The following is a 14624-nucleotide window of genomic DNA, read 5'->3' as shown; positions in this document are numbered from 1 at the left end:
CTGAGGCATTTAGTGCCATGGTCTAGTTGATTGGATAGGGCTGGGTGCTAGGTTGGACTGGATGATCTTGGAGGTCTCTTCCAACCTGCTTGATTCTATGATTCCTTCATGCTCTTCTGAACTTTTTTCCTAGTATAAGAGTAGATTTAGATGGGATGTTAAGAACAAGTTCTTTGCCACGAGGGTGGTGGAACACTACAGCGTGTTGCCCAGAGCAGTAGCTGAGGCCACATCCCTGGAGAGATTCAAGATCAGGCTTGACAAGGCTCTAAGCAACTTGATCTAGTGGAGGATGCCCCTGCTCGCTGCAGGAAGAATGGATTTTGGATGTCCATTCCAACCCAAACCATCCTATGAGTCTACTCTATGACTTTTTGGATCTCTTCATTCTTACGAAGCACGGAGCAGGCACAACACAGAACTGCCAGTAGCCATCCTGTTACCAACAGCTTCTATTTCCATAGGTCAGTGAGAATCTGGAAGAAATCTCCTAAGAGCATTCCAGAGTGACATGACCAGTGTCAGGAACAACCATCATATCCAGATGACTGAAGAATGCCTGGGATCTTCTATATGAGTTCCTAAAATAGAAAAATGAGCAAAAAAAATAATTGAAGTTGCACAAGAAAAACCTTTCCATCATGTTGTTTTTCAGTCTCAGCAGTACCATTTGAAAACCAATCTAAAAATTCTGCTTCATGGATTTCCACAGGATATGGGTGCTGGTTTGAGGCTACTTGGAGTATTTTAACAAGAGAAATTAGACTTGTGGCTGTGAAAAAAAAAATAATCATAGAATGATTGAATTAACCAGGTTGGAAGAGACCTCCAAGATCATCCAGGCCAACCTAGCACCCAGCCCTAGACAAGCAACCAGACCATGGCACTAAGTGCCTCAGCCAGGCTTTGCTTCAACACCTCCAGGGACAGTGACTCCACCACCTCCCTGGGCAGCCCATCCCAATGCCAATCACTCTCTCTGACAACAACTTCCTCCTAGCATCCAGCCTAGACCTGCCCTGGCACAGCTTGAGACTGTGTCCCCTTGTTCTATTGCTGCTTGCCTAGGAAAAGAAACCAACCCCACCTGGCTACAGCCTCTCTTCAGGTAGTTGTAGACAGCAGTGAGGTCACCCCTGAGCCTCCTCTTCTGCAGGCTGCACACCCCCAGCTCCCTCAGCTTCTCCTCACAGGGCTGTGCTCCAGGCCCTTCACCAGCTTCATCACCCTTCTCTGGACACCTTCCAGTATCCATTTATTTGTGCTGTTTCTTCAAGATCTTAAGACAGGACCTTCCTTCTTCTGTCGTCTACTTACCATACACCTGTTCCTGGCTCCTACCTTGCCATTTGGAACTGATTTTATATTTTCATTCAGGGGACCAGTCAAGTCCACCACAGCACTGACCCTTAATTATCTCCTCTTGTCGTTTCCACTGTCTCTTCTTCCATCTTCCTGTTTGCTCTTTGGCGCAGTTTCGCAGTGCCTCACGTCTGTCTGCATCGCTCTTGTGAGCATGAGCGACAGCTTTATTGAAGATTCAGCTTTTCTTCTCTGCTCACTGTCTGCCAAATATCGAACTAAGTTATTTTGGAGACTACTGTTCACATCCAGGCACTGAAAACGCAGACGCTTACTCCTACTTTAACCAGACATGTTTTATAGGACGCAGTCCAAACTCGAATGGAGTTGGCCCAGCAGCTTCCCTCACAAAATAACATTAGCATTTCCTTGCAGAAACTGAGGGCTAGAAAATATAGCATAGAATCATGAAATCAACCAGGTTGGAAGAGACCTCTAAGATCATCCAGTCCAACCTAGCACCCAGCCCTAGACAATCAACCAGAACATGGCACTAAGTGCCTCAGCCAGGCTTTTCTTCAACACTTCCAGGGATGCTGACTCCACCACCTCCCTGGGCAGCCCATTCCAATGCCAATCACTCTCTCTGGCAACAACTTCCTCCTACACATGCCAGTATCTCAACATCTCTCTTGAATTGAGGAGCCCAGAACTGGACACAGCACTCAAGGTGTGGCCTGACCAGTGTTGAGTACAGGGGAAGAATAACCTCCCTTGTCCTACTGGCCACACTGTTCCTGATCCAGGCCAGGATGCCATTGGCTCTCTTAGCCACCTGGGCACACTGCTGGCTCATCTTCAGCTTAGTATCTACCAGTACCCCCAGGTCCCTTTCTTCCTGGCTGCTCTCCAGCCACTCTGTCCCCAGCCTGTAGTGCTGCTTGGGGTTGTTGTGGCCAAAGTGCAGAACCCAACACTTGGCCATGTTAAATCTCAATCTCAGGTCAGGATCCATTTCCTCCTTATAGAGTGGAAGGTATTCTTTGTATTTTATCTATGTAACCTTTGATTTAAGTCTGTTTAACTGAGATGAAACTTTTTAAGTCTTGTCTTCACATTTCTACTTACAAGATCATGCACTGATGGAAATGCATCTTAAAGCTCACTGTTTGGAAAACAGATTTTGGTTACCAGTTCTCAATCCATTCAGAGAAACAGTGTAATTTTGAGAACATGTCTCACAAGGAAGCTGAAGAACAGAAATCTCTTGGTTATTTTTACCATTTTTCTTTAGAGCAATATTTACATGGATACATCTGGCTGTGACAAAGACAGATCTCATTAAATCCATCAGATCACCCTGCTTTTTGGAACTAGTGTTGCTGTGAATAGCACAAGATGAAGTAAAAGTTAAACAAAAGTTAAGAGAAGGAAAAATTACCTAAACTAAATAACAGGCAAAGAAATTCACATATTAGCTAGTCCAAAGATTTTATTTCTGTTAAGTGCCTCTATTCTTAGTCCTCACATAGTCTATTTCATAAAATCATAGAATCAACCAGGTTGGAAGAGATCTCCAAGATCATCCAGGCCAACCTAGCACCCAGCCCTAGACAATCAACCAGACCATGACACTAAGTGCCTCAGCCAGGCTTTGCTTGAATGCCTCCAGGGATGGTGACTCCACCACTTCCCTGGGCAGCCCATTCCAATGGGAAATCACTCTCTCTGCCAACAACTTCCTCCTAACATCCAGCCTAGATCTCCCCCAGCACAACTTGAGACTGTGTCCCTTTTTTCAATTGCTTGCCTAGAAATCCTGTTTGTCTTTTTTTTTTTCTAGATCTGAGCATTTCACTATTTTCAAGGAACTATCTGCAGTAACAGTCAGATGTCTTTCCTGAGTGGTACCTGGTAATTTATTGTATAGGTAAAACCTGCCTGGGAGAAGAGACCAACTCCCACCTGGCTACAGCCTCCCTTCAGGTAGCTGTAGACAGCAATGAGGTCTGCCCTGAGCCTCTTCTTCTCCAGCCTAAACACTCCCAGGTCCCTCAGCCTCTCCTCACAGGGCTGTGCTCCAGGCCCTTCAACAGCTTTGTTGCCCTTCTCTGGACACATTCCAGTATCTCAACACCTCTCATAAATTGAGGAGCCCAGAACTGGACACAGCACTCAAGGTGTGGCCTGACCAGTGTTGAGTACAGGGCAAAAATAACCTCTCGTCCTACTGGTCACACTGTTCCTGATGCTGGCCAGGATCCAAGAAGAGTCACATGGGCTTTGTTTTATTAGTTAAACTAACAGTGTGAACTTATCAATACCAGCTTCTGTTGTGTAAAGATGGGGAACATCACCTACTAAAGTAAGATGATCTCTGAGCCATTTCAGGGGTCATGTGTGCAGGCATGCAAGGTCTGACAAACACAACACTTCTTTGAAGAGAACTCGTTTTCACTTTCTTATTGCTTTTCCATAGTATCCCTCAAGTTTTCCACTCTGAGGCAGGGGTTACTTAAACTTTTTTGGGTTTGTTTTGGTTATTGTGGGGCTTGTTTCTCTTTTCCTTTTTGGTGAAAGCCAGTTTAGAACAATGTTTAGAGCTTTGAAGCAAGAATAAAATTCAACAGACAGCATATTTTCCCTTGCTGTCTTAAAATAAGATTGGCAAGCCTTTTTGTTTTGTTTTGCTTCGTTTCACTAGAAACCATGAGCTCTGGGAGCACAGCTCTGCCTTTTACTGCTGCTGTGAAAATCCACCCAAGTATGAGGTTTGATTCAGTGGACTTTTCTAACTCTGGCTCCTGGTACTCTTGAGGGTGGCAGGTTCAGAGCCAGAAGACAGCACATCCCCAGGACATGAAGTACAGGCTGGATGCTAGGAGAAAGTTCATGCCAGAGAGAGTGGTTTGCCATTGGAATGGGCTGCCCAGGGAGGTGATGGAGTCACCGTCCCTGGAGGTGCTGAAGAAAAGCCTGGCTGAGGCACTTAGTGCCATGGTCTAGTTGATTGTCTAGGGCTGGGTGCTAGGTTGGACTGGATGATGTTGGTGGTCTCTTCCAACCTGGTTGATTCTATGATTCTACGTGATCCCTCTTACATGCAACTAGTGTGGAGCACAGGCTGTGGCCATGCGGGATGCCACATGCTGAAGCACTTGGGTTAGTTACCACTGAATAGCACTGGGCAGTACTTGACTAGGTAAACAGAAAAGCTGTATGAGATATCTGGGATGACATGCAGCCAAGGTAAAGGGGATGAAAACCATGCAAAACATGAAGAGATGAGTTTAGGAGGAGGATCCAGCAAAGAAACAGAATAGAGGAGAAAAAATGAAGAGACAAGTTTCGAACTTGGAAGAAGGGGATAAAGCAGGATCAAATGGTACTACAGGAAAAAGAGTCCAAAAAAAACCCCCAAACATACTTGGGGCAGAGCTATAAATTTTGGGCTTAGAGATGGAAGATCTAGTTGGGATTTCAAAGAAAAACAATCATAGAATGAAACAGGTTGGAAGAGACCTACAAGATATCCAGTCCAACCTAACACCCAGCCCCATCCGATCAACTAGATCATGGCACTGAGTGCCTCAGCCAGGCCTTTCTTGAACATCTCCAGGGACCATGACTCCACCACCTCCCTGGGCAGCCCATTCCAATGCCAATCACACTCTCTAGCAAGAACATCCTCCTAACATCCAGCCTATACATCACCTGACACAACTTAAGACTACATCCCCATGTTCTGTTGCTAATTGTCTGGCAGAAGAGACTGACCCCCACCTTGCTATGGCCTCCCTTCAGGTAGTTGTAGACAGCAGTATATTAAATCCATCTCACACTGCACTTGAACTTATCCCCTTTAAGGAACAGTTGATGATACTACTTTCTTTCTCCCTTTTTCATCTCAATTGATTAGTATAGACAAGGAAGTCTTTACCTGTAAATAATAAAGCAATTCTCTTTAACAGTTTCAATTTCTCTGTTGAAACAAATAATGAAGCAATTGTTTTTGCTTCGTATCTCTGCAGAAGATCAGCAGTCTGTCTGTGAAACATGGTATTCCTATGAGGAGAGGCTGAGGGAACTGGGCCTGTTTAGCCTGGAGAAGAGGAGGCTCAGGGGTGATCTTATTACTGTCTACAACTACCTGAAGGGGCGTTGTAGCCAGGTGGGGGGTGGCCTCTTCTGCCAGGCAACCAGCAATAGAACAAGGGGACACAGTCTCAAGTTGTGCCAGGGTAGGTATAGGCTGGATGTTAGGAAGAAGTTCTTCACAGAGAGAGTGATTGGCATTGGAATGGGCTGCCCATGGAGGTGGTGGAGGCACCGTCCCTGGGGGTCTTCAAGAAAAGACTGGATGAGGCACTCAGTGCCATGGTCTAGTTGATTGGACAGGGCTGGGTGATCGGTTGGCCTGGATGATCTTGGAAGTCTCTTCCAACCTGGTTGATTCTATGATTCTATGATTTTATCAATGCTTATAAATACTTAAATGGTGAGTGCCAGGAGAATGAGGGCAGTCTTTTTTCAGTGGTGTCTAGTCACAGGACAAGACATAATAGGCACAAACTTGAACATAGGAAATTCCAACTAAACATGAGGAGAGACTTCTTCACTTTGAAAGTGTCTGTAGAGCACTGAAACAAGCTTCCCAGAGAGGTGGTGGAATCTCCATCTCTAGAGTAATTCAAAACCAGCATGGGCACCATCTTGTACAACCTGCTCTAGGTGAGCCTGTTTTGACAGAGGGCTTGGACTAGATAATCTCCACAAGTCCCTTCCACCCCTATCATTTCTTGTTAGCCAGCACTGTGCACCCTCAGCAAGTTTGATGGCGACATCAAGCTGTGTGGTGCAGCAGAAATGCTGGAGGGAAGGGATTCATCCAGAGTGTGGCCAGAGAAGGACAACAAGGATGCTCAGAGGGCTGGAGCAGCTATGCTGTGTGGACAGACTGAAAGAGTTGGGATTTTTCAGTCTGGAGAAGAGGAGGCTCCCAGGTGACCTTCTTGTGGCTTTCCAGGATTTGAAGGGGACTTACAAAAAAGCTGGGGATGGACTTTTTAGGCTGTCAGGGAATGGCAGGACTAGGAAGAATGGAGCAAAGCTGGAGGTGGGGAGATTCAGCCTGGATGTGAGGAGGAAGTTCTTCAGCCTGAGAGTGGTGAGCATGACCCCGGAATGAGTTGCCCAGGGAGGTGGTTGAGGCCCCATGGCTGGAGGTGTTTAAGGCCAGGCTGGATGGGGCTGTGGGCAGCCTCCTCTAGGGTAGAGTGTCCCTGTGCATGGCTTGTGCATGGTCCTTGTGGTCCCTTCCAACCCTGACTGATTCTATGATTTTATTTTTTTCTGGAACCAGAACACTTCCTACATTCTTCCTTTGTACTGGGGAGGTACTGTTCACAAGCACCCAGACCTCAAGTACTGTTTGCAAGCACCCAAACTGCAAGTGGTGATTGTGAGCACCCGAGCTGCACGTGGTGGTGTTTGCAAGCACCCAAACTGCAAGTGGTGCTTGCAAGCACCCGAGCTGCAAGTGGTGGTGTTTGCAAGCACCCAGGCTGCAAGTGCTGCTTGCAAGCACCCGAGCTGCAAGTGGTGCTTGCAAGCACCCAAACCGCAAGTGATGGTGTTTGCAAGCACCCAAACTGCAAGTGGTGATTGCAAGCACCCAAGCTGCAAGTGGTGATTGCAAGCACCCAAGCTGCAAGTGGTGGTGTTTGCAAGCGCCCAGACTGCAAGTGCTGCTTGCAAGCGCCCAGACTGCAAGTGCTGCTTGCAAGTACCCAAATTGCAAGTGATGTTTGCAAGCACCCAAACTGCAAGTGCTGTTTGCAAGCATCCAAACTGCAAGTGGCCAGACTGATGAGAAAGGAGACCATGTGATGGACCTGGCTCAATGGAGCTCATTATGCAGCACAACACATTTCAAGCACACATCAGTCACATTAAGAGTGCCATTTTTGGAGGGCTGAGGTAAATGCAAACATGCTATTAAATTCAGCTGACTCGGTGCTGCTGAATTAAACAATAAAACCAAAGAAGCTCTTCAAGCTATTGATTTCTGCAGTGCATTGTATGCATTTACGTAAATCTAATTAAAACACTGTGCATAACCCAATTAGGAGCTATTCCCTTAGAGCAAGTTTTATATTTATCTAAGCCAGGCTGTGCCAGCTGTGAGACATAACCCTGGGTTTGCAAATAGCTGTTGTGTAACAGCTGAAGTGGTCAGATAAATCCACTGATGATTTTGTCCTTTTGGTAACTTGTGGATTAGGACCAATTTTTTTTGTGATGTCAGTTTACTGAATCAAAATTCAGTAAACTGAATTCCTCTTCTCACAGGAAATACATTGATAAGTTAGAGGTACAATAAGACAAGCAGTTGAGGGCTGAAAAGAACCTCAGTTTGTATTCTGTAGTGTTCACCACCCTGGGTTGGTCTCTGGAGATGCAGCATCTTGCTGCTGGGAATATAGGAGTCTGTCCTTCAAATGCAAGAGTTTAATGCTAGGTGCTCTGAACGACCTCATTGCAGCTTTGAGGTTGATCAGAGCATCCCTATCTAGATTTTGATGGAGGTCATATCAGTGTTCACCAGAATGCCTCTGACATGCCATAAATGCAGCTCTGTCACTTGAGTAAATGGTGACGGAAGATGCAGTAGGGAGCAGCTCTTGCCAATTTCAACTAAGGCTGTGGACAAATCCTCCTGTATCAGATCTACACTATGTTTGTGTCAGTAAGAGCCTAGGTATCATCTTGTCTAATTTTGAATGAAATAAATTATATAGAAGGTAAAAACACTAGACTCAACCTAGCCTTTCAGGAGTAGAACCAGACCTAAACCTCCCTGGTCCCTACAGAAGCACTTTGAAGAAGATGAAGCCCTCATTCAAGGCTCAGATCTATGCTCTCCACAGTTCACAACAAAGAGCTAACACAGATGAACCCTTCATAAACCTGGGAAAAGGGAGAACCTGAATAAAACTGGGTGAAGCATAGAATGGTTTGGATTGGAAGAGATCTTGAAAGCTTCCAAACTCCCTGCCACAAGCAGAGACATATTTAACAAGAAATCACAGAGTAGGAAAACACAATCAGGCATATACAGAGGCAGAGAGAGGAGAATGGGAAGGAGAAGACAGAGAGGGCGAACACTGGTGAGGGTGGTGGAGAGCCAAAGGGACTGTGAGCAAAGCTTGGATGGGACAGTATAGGGCAACAGTGGGAAGATACAAGACTTCCTCCAGTGAGTCACTTTTTTCTTTAAGGCAAGAATTGATGCGGGTAGCCTAGCCAAGTCCTCACCTGGTACTCTCTATAAATTATTATTCTTTCCCATTCTCTCCTTCCCTTATGTCAGAAGGTCACAAGGCCAGCTTAGCCAGGAATTTAGTATCTATCCCTACTCTGGAACGTGTCCAGAGAAGGGCGACAAAGCTGGTGAGGGGCCTGGAACACAAACCCTATGAGGAGAGACTGAGGGAGCTGGGGGTGTGCAGCCTGGAGAAGAGGAGGCTCAGGGGCAACCTCATTGCTGTCTACAACTACCTGAAGGGACATTGTAGCCAGATGGGAGTTGGCCTCTTCTCTCAGGCAACCAGCAATAGAACAAGGGGACACAGTCTCAAGTTGTGCCAGGGGAGGTCTAGGCTGGATGTTAGGAGGAAGTTGTTGTCAGAGAGAGTGATTGGCATTGGAATGGGCTGCCCAGGGAGGTGGTGGAGTTGCCGTCCCTGGAGATGTTGAAGCCAAGCCTGGCTGAGGCACTTAGTGCCATGGTCTGGTTGACTGGCTAGGGCTGGGTGCTAGGTTGGACTGGATGATCTTGGAGGTCTCTTCCAACATGGTTGATTCTATGATTCTAAATAGCACTTCCCAGTAGTACAGCTCCCAGCACAGGGCCTGCAGAGGCAAAGCTGCTGGCTGCAGAGCAGCAATGTCTCCTCATGTGACCTTTAAGCATAGGCTTAATACAGTGCTACAAGCGATCCCTGGGGCAAATGAGTTTGATGTGGCACCTGAGCACATGTACTACCCAACTCTGGAATTTCAAACTACATGCCACTTTCTTCCAGTTGGAGACAAATTTATGAGCTTGAGCAGGCAATGAAAGCTTCTCTCCATGCTAACGAAATGTCCATGTCCTACCGGATTAGTAGTTTTCATATCAGATTAAATATGCATTTTTGCTGATAAAGGCACAAAAGTCATTCCTAAATAGTCTTTCAGATTTTGTTAGCAAAATTCCATCTCAGTGGAGCACAGTGCCTATGGGATACGAATGGGACAGAAAAGGCACTAACACATTATGACGGACTGCTCAAATCCTCTGCTCTCCTTCAAATGGCCAGAACACAGTCAGACCACTTGCAAAAGGCTGCTGCTGGTGAAGAGAAACTCTGTGGGCACTTTCCTAGAAGTCCATGCACAGTCAGGCCAGCTCTGGTCTCTGTGGCAGTCCCTGGAGCTGTTCTGCAACTATGGTCAGATATAGGTCTCCCAGAGCCAGGGGAAATTATCTCTATCACTTAGAATCATAGAATCAACCAGGTTGGAAGAGACCTCCAAGATCATCCAGTCCAACCTAGCACCCAGCCCTAGCCAGTCAACTAGACCATGGCACTAAGTGCCTCAGCCAGGCTTTGCTTCAACACCTCCAGGAACGGTGACTCCACCACCTCCCTGGGCAGCCCATTCCAATGCCAATCACTCTCTGCCAACAACTTCTTCCTAACATCCAGCCTATACTAGGAGATACTCCATTGGTGCTTGTGAAGTGTCTGAATGAATGAAGATCCCAAATTTCTCACCACTCCAGAGAACTGCAAACATTATTATGGGATACATTATCAATCAGGCAAATCCTTCAGAAAGCTGCTTGGTGTTGCAGAATGGCTAAAGGAAAATGGACATGACTTAGAGGTGGGCAAGCAGGATGAGTATATGGAACTAAATTAAGGCTGTGCTAGGCCACACTGAAACAAAGGCCACATTGAAGAAACAAAGACATATTGAATAAACAAAGGCAGCATTTAATATAGCTAGCTAGGGAGGCACTGTCCTTGATGAGTCGGCGGACAGCTCAAGCAGAGCAGGATACAGCTAACTCTGAATAAGATAAGAAGTAGTTTGCTGCTTGCAGCTGCACGTAGCAAGTAGGTGCACCATGCAAATGGGGTATTTAGAGATTCAGCCATTTAGCTCTTTACATGTATGCATATATTATCTGTAACACATATAAGCACGCGGCTACTAAATAAAGTTGTCACTCGCTTTTGATCCACATTGGATTGTGCGGTGTCCTTGCATATTTGAGATTAGAATCATAGAATCATAGAATCATAGAATCAACCAGGTTGGAAGAGACCTCAAAGATCATCCAGTCCAACCTATCACCCAGCCCTAGCCAGTCAACTAGACCATGGCACTGAGTGCCTCATCCAGTCTTTTCTTGAAGACCCCCAGGGACGGTGCCTCCACCACCTCCCTGGGCAGCCCATTCCAATGGGAAATCACTCTCTCTGTGAAAAACTTCTTCCTAACATCCAGCCTATACCTACCCTGGCACAACTTGAGACTGTGTCCCCTTGTTCTATTGCTGGTTAACTGGGAGAAGAGGCCAACCCCCACCTGGCTACAATGTCCCTTCAGGTAGTTGTAGACAGTAATAAGATCACCCCTGAGCCTCCTCTTCTCCAGGCTAAACAGGCCCAGTTCTCTCAACCTCTCCTCATAGGATTTGTGTTCCAGGCCCCTCACCAGCTTTGTTGCCCTTCTCTGGACATGTTCCAGTACCTCAACATCTTTCTTGAATTGAGGGGCCCAGAACTGGACACAGTACTCAAGGTGTGGCCTGACCAGTGCTGAGTACAGGGGAAGAATAACCTCCCTTGTCCTGCTGGCCACACTGTTCCTGATGCAGGCCAGGATGCCATTGGCTCTCTTGGCCACCTGGGCACACTGCTGGCTCATCTTCAGCTTACTATCTATCAGTACCCCCAGGTCCCTTTCCTCCTGGCTGCTCTCCAGCCACTCAGTCCCCAGCCTATAGCGCTGCTTGGGGTTATTGTGGCCAAAGTGCAGAACCCTGCACTTGGCCTTGTTAAATCTCATCTCATTGGCCTCTGCCCACCCATCCAGCCTGTCCAGGTCCCTCTGCAGGGCTCTCCTACCTTCCAGCAGATCAACACCTGCTCCTAGCTTGGTGTCATCTGCAAACTTACTGATGCTGGACTCAATGCCCTCGTCCAGATCATCAATAAAGATATTGAACAGGACTGGGCCCAGCACTGATCCTTGGGGAACACCACTTGTGACTGGCTGCCAACTGGACGTGGCACCATTCACCACCACTCTCTGAGCTCTGCCATCCAGCCAGTTCTTGATCCAGCACAGAGTGAATCTGTCCAAACCATGAGCTGCCAGCTTGGCTAGGAGCTTCTTGTGGCAGACAGTGTCAAAGGCTTTGCTGAAGTCCAAGTAGACTACATCCACAGCCTTCCCCACATTCACCAGGCGGGTAACCTGATCATAAAAGGAGATCAGGTTGGTGAGGCAGGACCTGCCCTTCCTAAACCCATGCTGGCTGGGCCTGATCCCTTGGCTATCCTGTAGGTGCTTTGTGATGGCACCCAAGATGACCTGTTCCATGACCTTGCCTGGCACTGAGGTCAGGCTCACAGGTCTGTAGTTTTCTGGCTCCTCCTTATGACCCTTCTTGTGTATGGGAATCACATTGGCCAGCTTCCAGTCTTCAGGGACCTCTCCAGTGAGCCAGGACTGCTGATAAATGATGGAGAGTGGCTTGGCCAGCTCAGCTGCCAGCTCTCTCAGCACCCTAGGGTGGATCCCATCCGGTCCCATGGACTTGTGAGGATCCAAGTGACTTAGCAGATCCCTTACTGCTTCCTCATGGATTAGAGGGGGACTGTACTGGTCCCTGACTCCATCCACCACTTCAGGAGTCCAGCTGTCCTGGAGACAACCTGTCCCACTAGTGAAGATTGAGGCAAAGAAGGTGTTAAGCACCTCTGCCTTTTCCTCATCCTTTGTCACTCTATTCCCCTCTCTATCTAACAAGGACTGGAGGTTGTCCTTGGCCCTTCTCTTGCTATTCATATATTTAAAGAAGCACTTTTTATTTTCCTTGGCAGCTGTGGCCAGCCTGAGCTCCAAGTGGGCTTTTGCCTCTCTAATTTTTCCTCTACAAGACCTAGCAACCTCCTTGAACTTCTCCTGGGACACCTCCCCTCTTTTCCAAAGGTGATACACTCTCTTTTTAATCTTTAATTCCTTCAGCAGCTCCCTGCCCATCCAGCCTGGCTGCCTCCCTCGTCGGCTCATCTTCCGGCTCAGTGGCACTGCCTGCTCCTGAGCCTTCAGGAGTTCTTTCTTGAAGCAGGTCCAACCTTCCTGGACCCCTTTGTTTCTAAGGGCTATTTCCCAAGGAACTTTCTGAATTAGTTCCTTAAATAGGCTGAAGTCTGCCCTTCGGAAGTCCAGTGTGGAGGTTCTGTTGATGCCCCTCCTGGTTTCTCCACGTATTGAAAACTCTATAATTTCATGGTCACTGGACCCCAGGCAGCCTCCAACCACCACATCCCCTACCAGCCCCTCTCTATTTGTGAGCAGCAGGTCAAGCAGGGCTGCCCCCCTGGTAGGCTCACGTAACAGCTGGGATAGGAAGTTGTCTTCCACACATTGCAGAAACCTTCTAGACTGCTTCTTCTCTGCAGTGTTTAAGTCCCAGCAGATGTCTGGTAGGTTAAAGTCGCCCACCAGAACAAGGGCAGGTGATCTTGAGGCAGCCTCCAGTTGCTTAAAGAGTAATAAATCAACCTCTTCTTCCTGGTTGGGTGGTCTGTAACAGACTCCAACCAGGATATCAGCCTTGTTGGCCTTCGCCTTAAGTCTCACCCATAATGACTCAACTTGATCATCCCTGATTTCTACCTCCATGACATCCAGAGCATCCCTAATATACAGAGCCACTCCCCCGCCCTTTCTCCCTTGCCTGTCTCTCCTGAAGAGTCTGTAGCCATTGATTACAGCACACCAATCATGTGAGCCATCCCACCATGTTTCAGTGATGGCGACAATATCATAGTTTCCCTCCAGCACCAGAGCTTCCAGCTCCTCTTGTTTGTTACCCATACTGCGTGCATTAGTGTACATTAGCCCTTCTCCGCGAGATCTGCCTCACCGCAGCTTGGGTCATGTCTGTGCTGCTAAAGCAATCTGTCTCAAACACCAAGAGCAAGTGGAACCAGCTGGCTCACAACTATATTCTTTACACCTCACATTTTCTGTCCCAAATTTGTCTAGAAATGAGTGGGAAAAGACCACAACAAAGTTGGAGAATGGGTTATCAGCTAAGCAATGTGGACAATAAAGACCCATTGCTCAAACTGCCTCTCTGTCATTCACTCAGCAGCAAAGATACTCCCTAAAGCCTGGCAGAGGGTCAGCCAAAGCTGTTCCACTCTGAAAGCACAGAGCAGGGCTGTCATGCAGTAGTCTATGTGCAGGTAAAGCTGCTCTAAGTCTCGACTGGCAGATGTGAATCCCTGGCTATGGGTCCTCTGCCTGCAGCACTCTCTAAGTTCTCATAGAGTGAATCTCAGAGCTTGGGTTCCCCTTCTTAAATATCTCCCCACTCTTGTGTGTCATGGAGGCAGGGAATTAGTGTGGCCAAGTCAGGAATTTTAAAAACAGAATTCTTTTCCTGGAATCCTGTCCTCAAACTATATACAAAAGTAGTTTAAGGCTTATTCACAGATTGTTTGATTGGGAATTTCTTTTTTAAAAAATAAGTTTTGGATAAATTTAGAGATTCAGGAAGTCAGAAAATGGACAAATGCTAAGCTATGAACAGAGCTTTACCCCATTATCAATCAGGCTGAAGCAGAGAATTAAGGGACCAACAGGTCTTACTCACAGAGGCAAGATAGGCATTCCACAGTGATCCTGTGCTGGGTTCCTCTGCAGCAGCAGCAGCCTTCTGATGCTGCAGGCAATATCCAGTAGTATAGATCCACACAGTAGAAGCCCAGGATGAGTTTCAGAGCCTCCAAACTCAGAAATATCTTGAGCCCTTCACAGTATCACAGTATTATTAGGATTGGAAGAGACCTCACAGATCATCAAGTCCAACCCTTTACCACAGAGCTCAAGGCCAGACCATGGCACCAAGTGCCACGTCCAATCCTGCCTTGAACAGCTCCAGGGACGGCGACTCCACCACCTCCCCGGGCAGCCCATTCCAGTGTCCAATGACTCTCTCAGGGAAGAACTTTCTCCTCACCTCCAGC

General features: G+C 47.2%; 1 long non-coding RNA gene across 1 annotated transcript in view; it reads right to left on the bottom strand.

Annotated features, from left to right (window-relative positions):
* Positions 1-437: 437 nt before the first annotated feature.
* Positions 438-14624, bottom strand: part of LOC135182295 (uncharacterized) — a 122671-nt gene continuing 108484 nt past the window's right edge. Inside the window, exon 4 of the long non-coding RNA XR_010305150.1 lies at positions 438-581. This is a non-coding gene — a long non-coding RNA (uncharacterized LOC135182295). The remainder of the gene's footprint in view (positions 582-14624) is intronic.

This window comes from Pogoniulus pusillus, chromosome 1 (assembly GCF_015220805.1).
Source record: "Pogoniulus pusillus isolate bPogPus1 chromosome 1, bPogPus1.pri, whole genome shotgun sequence".
NCBI classification, from domain to species: Eukaryota; Metazoa; Chordata; class Aves; order Piciformes; family Lybiidae; genus Pogoniulus; species Pogoniulus pusillus.
Note: the sequence above shows the minus strand (reverse complement) of the source record. Positions and strands in the feature narration are given on the sequence as shown.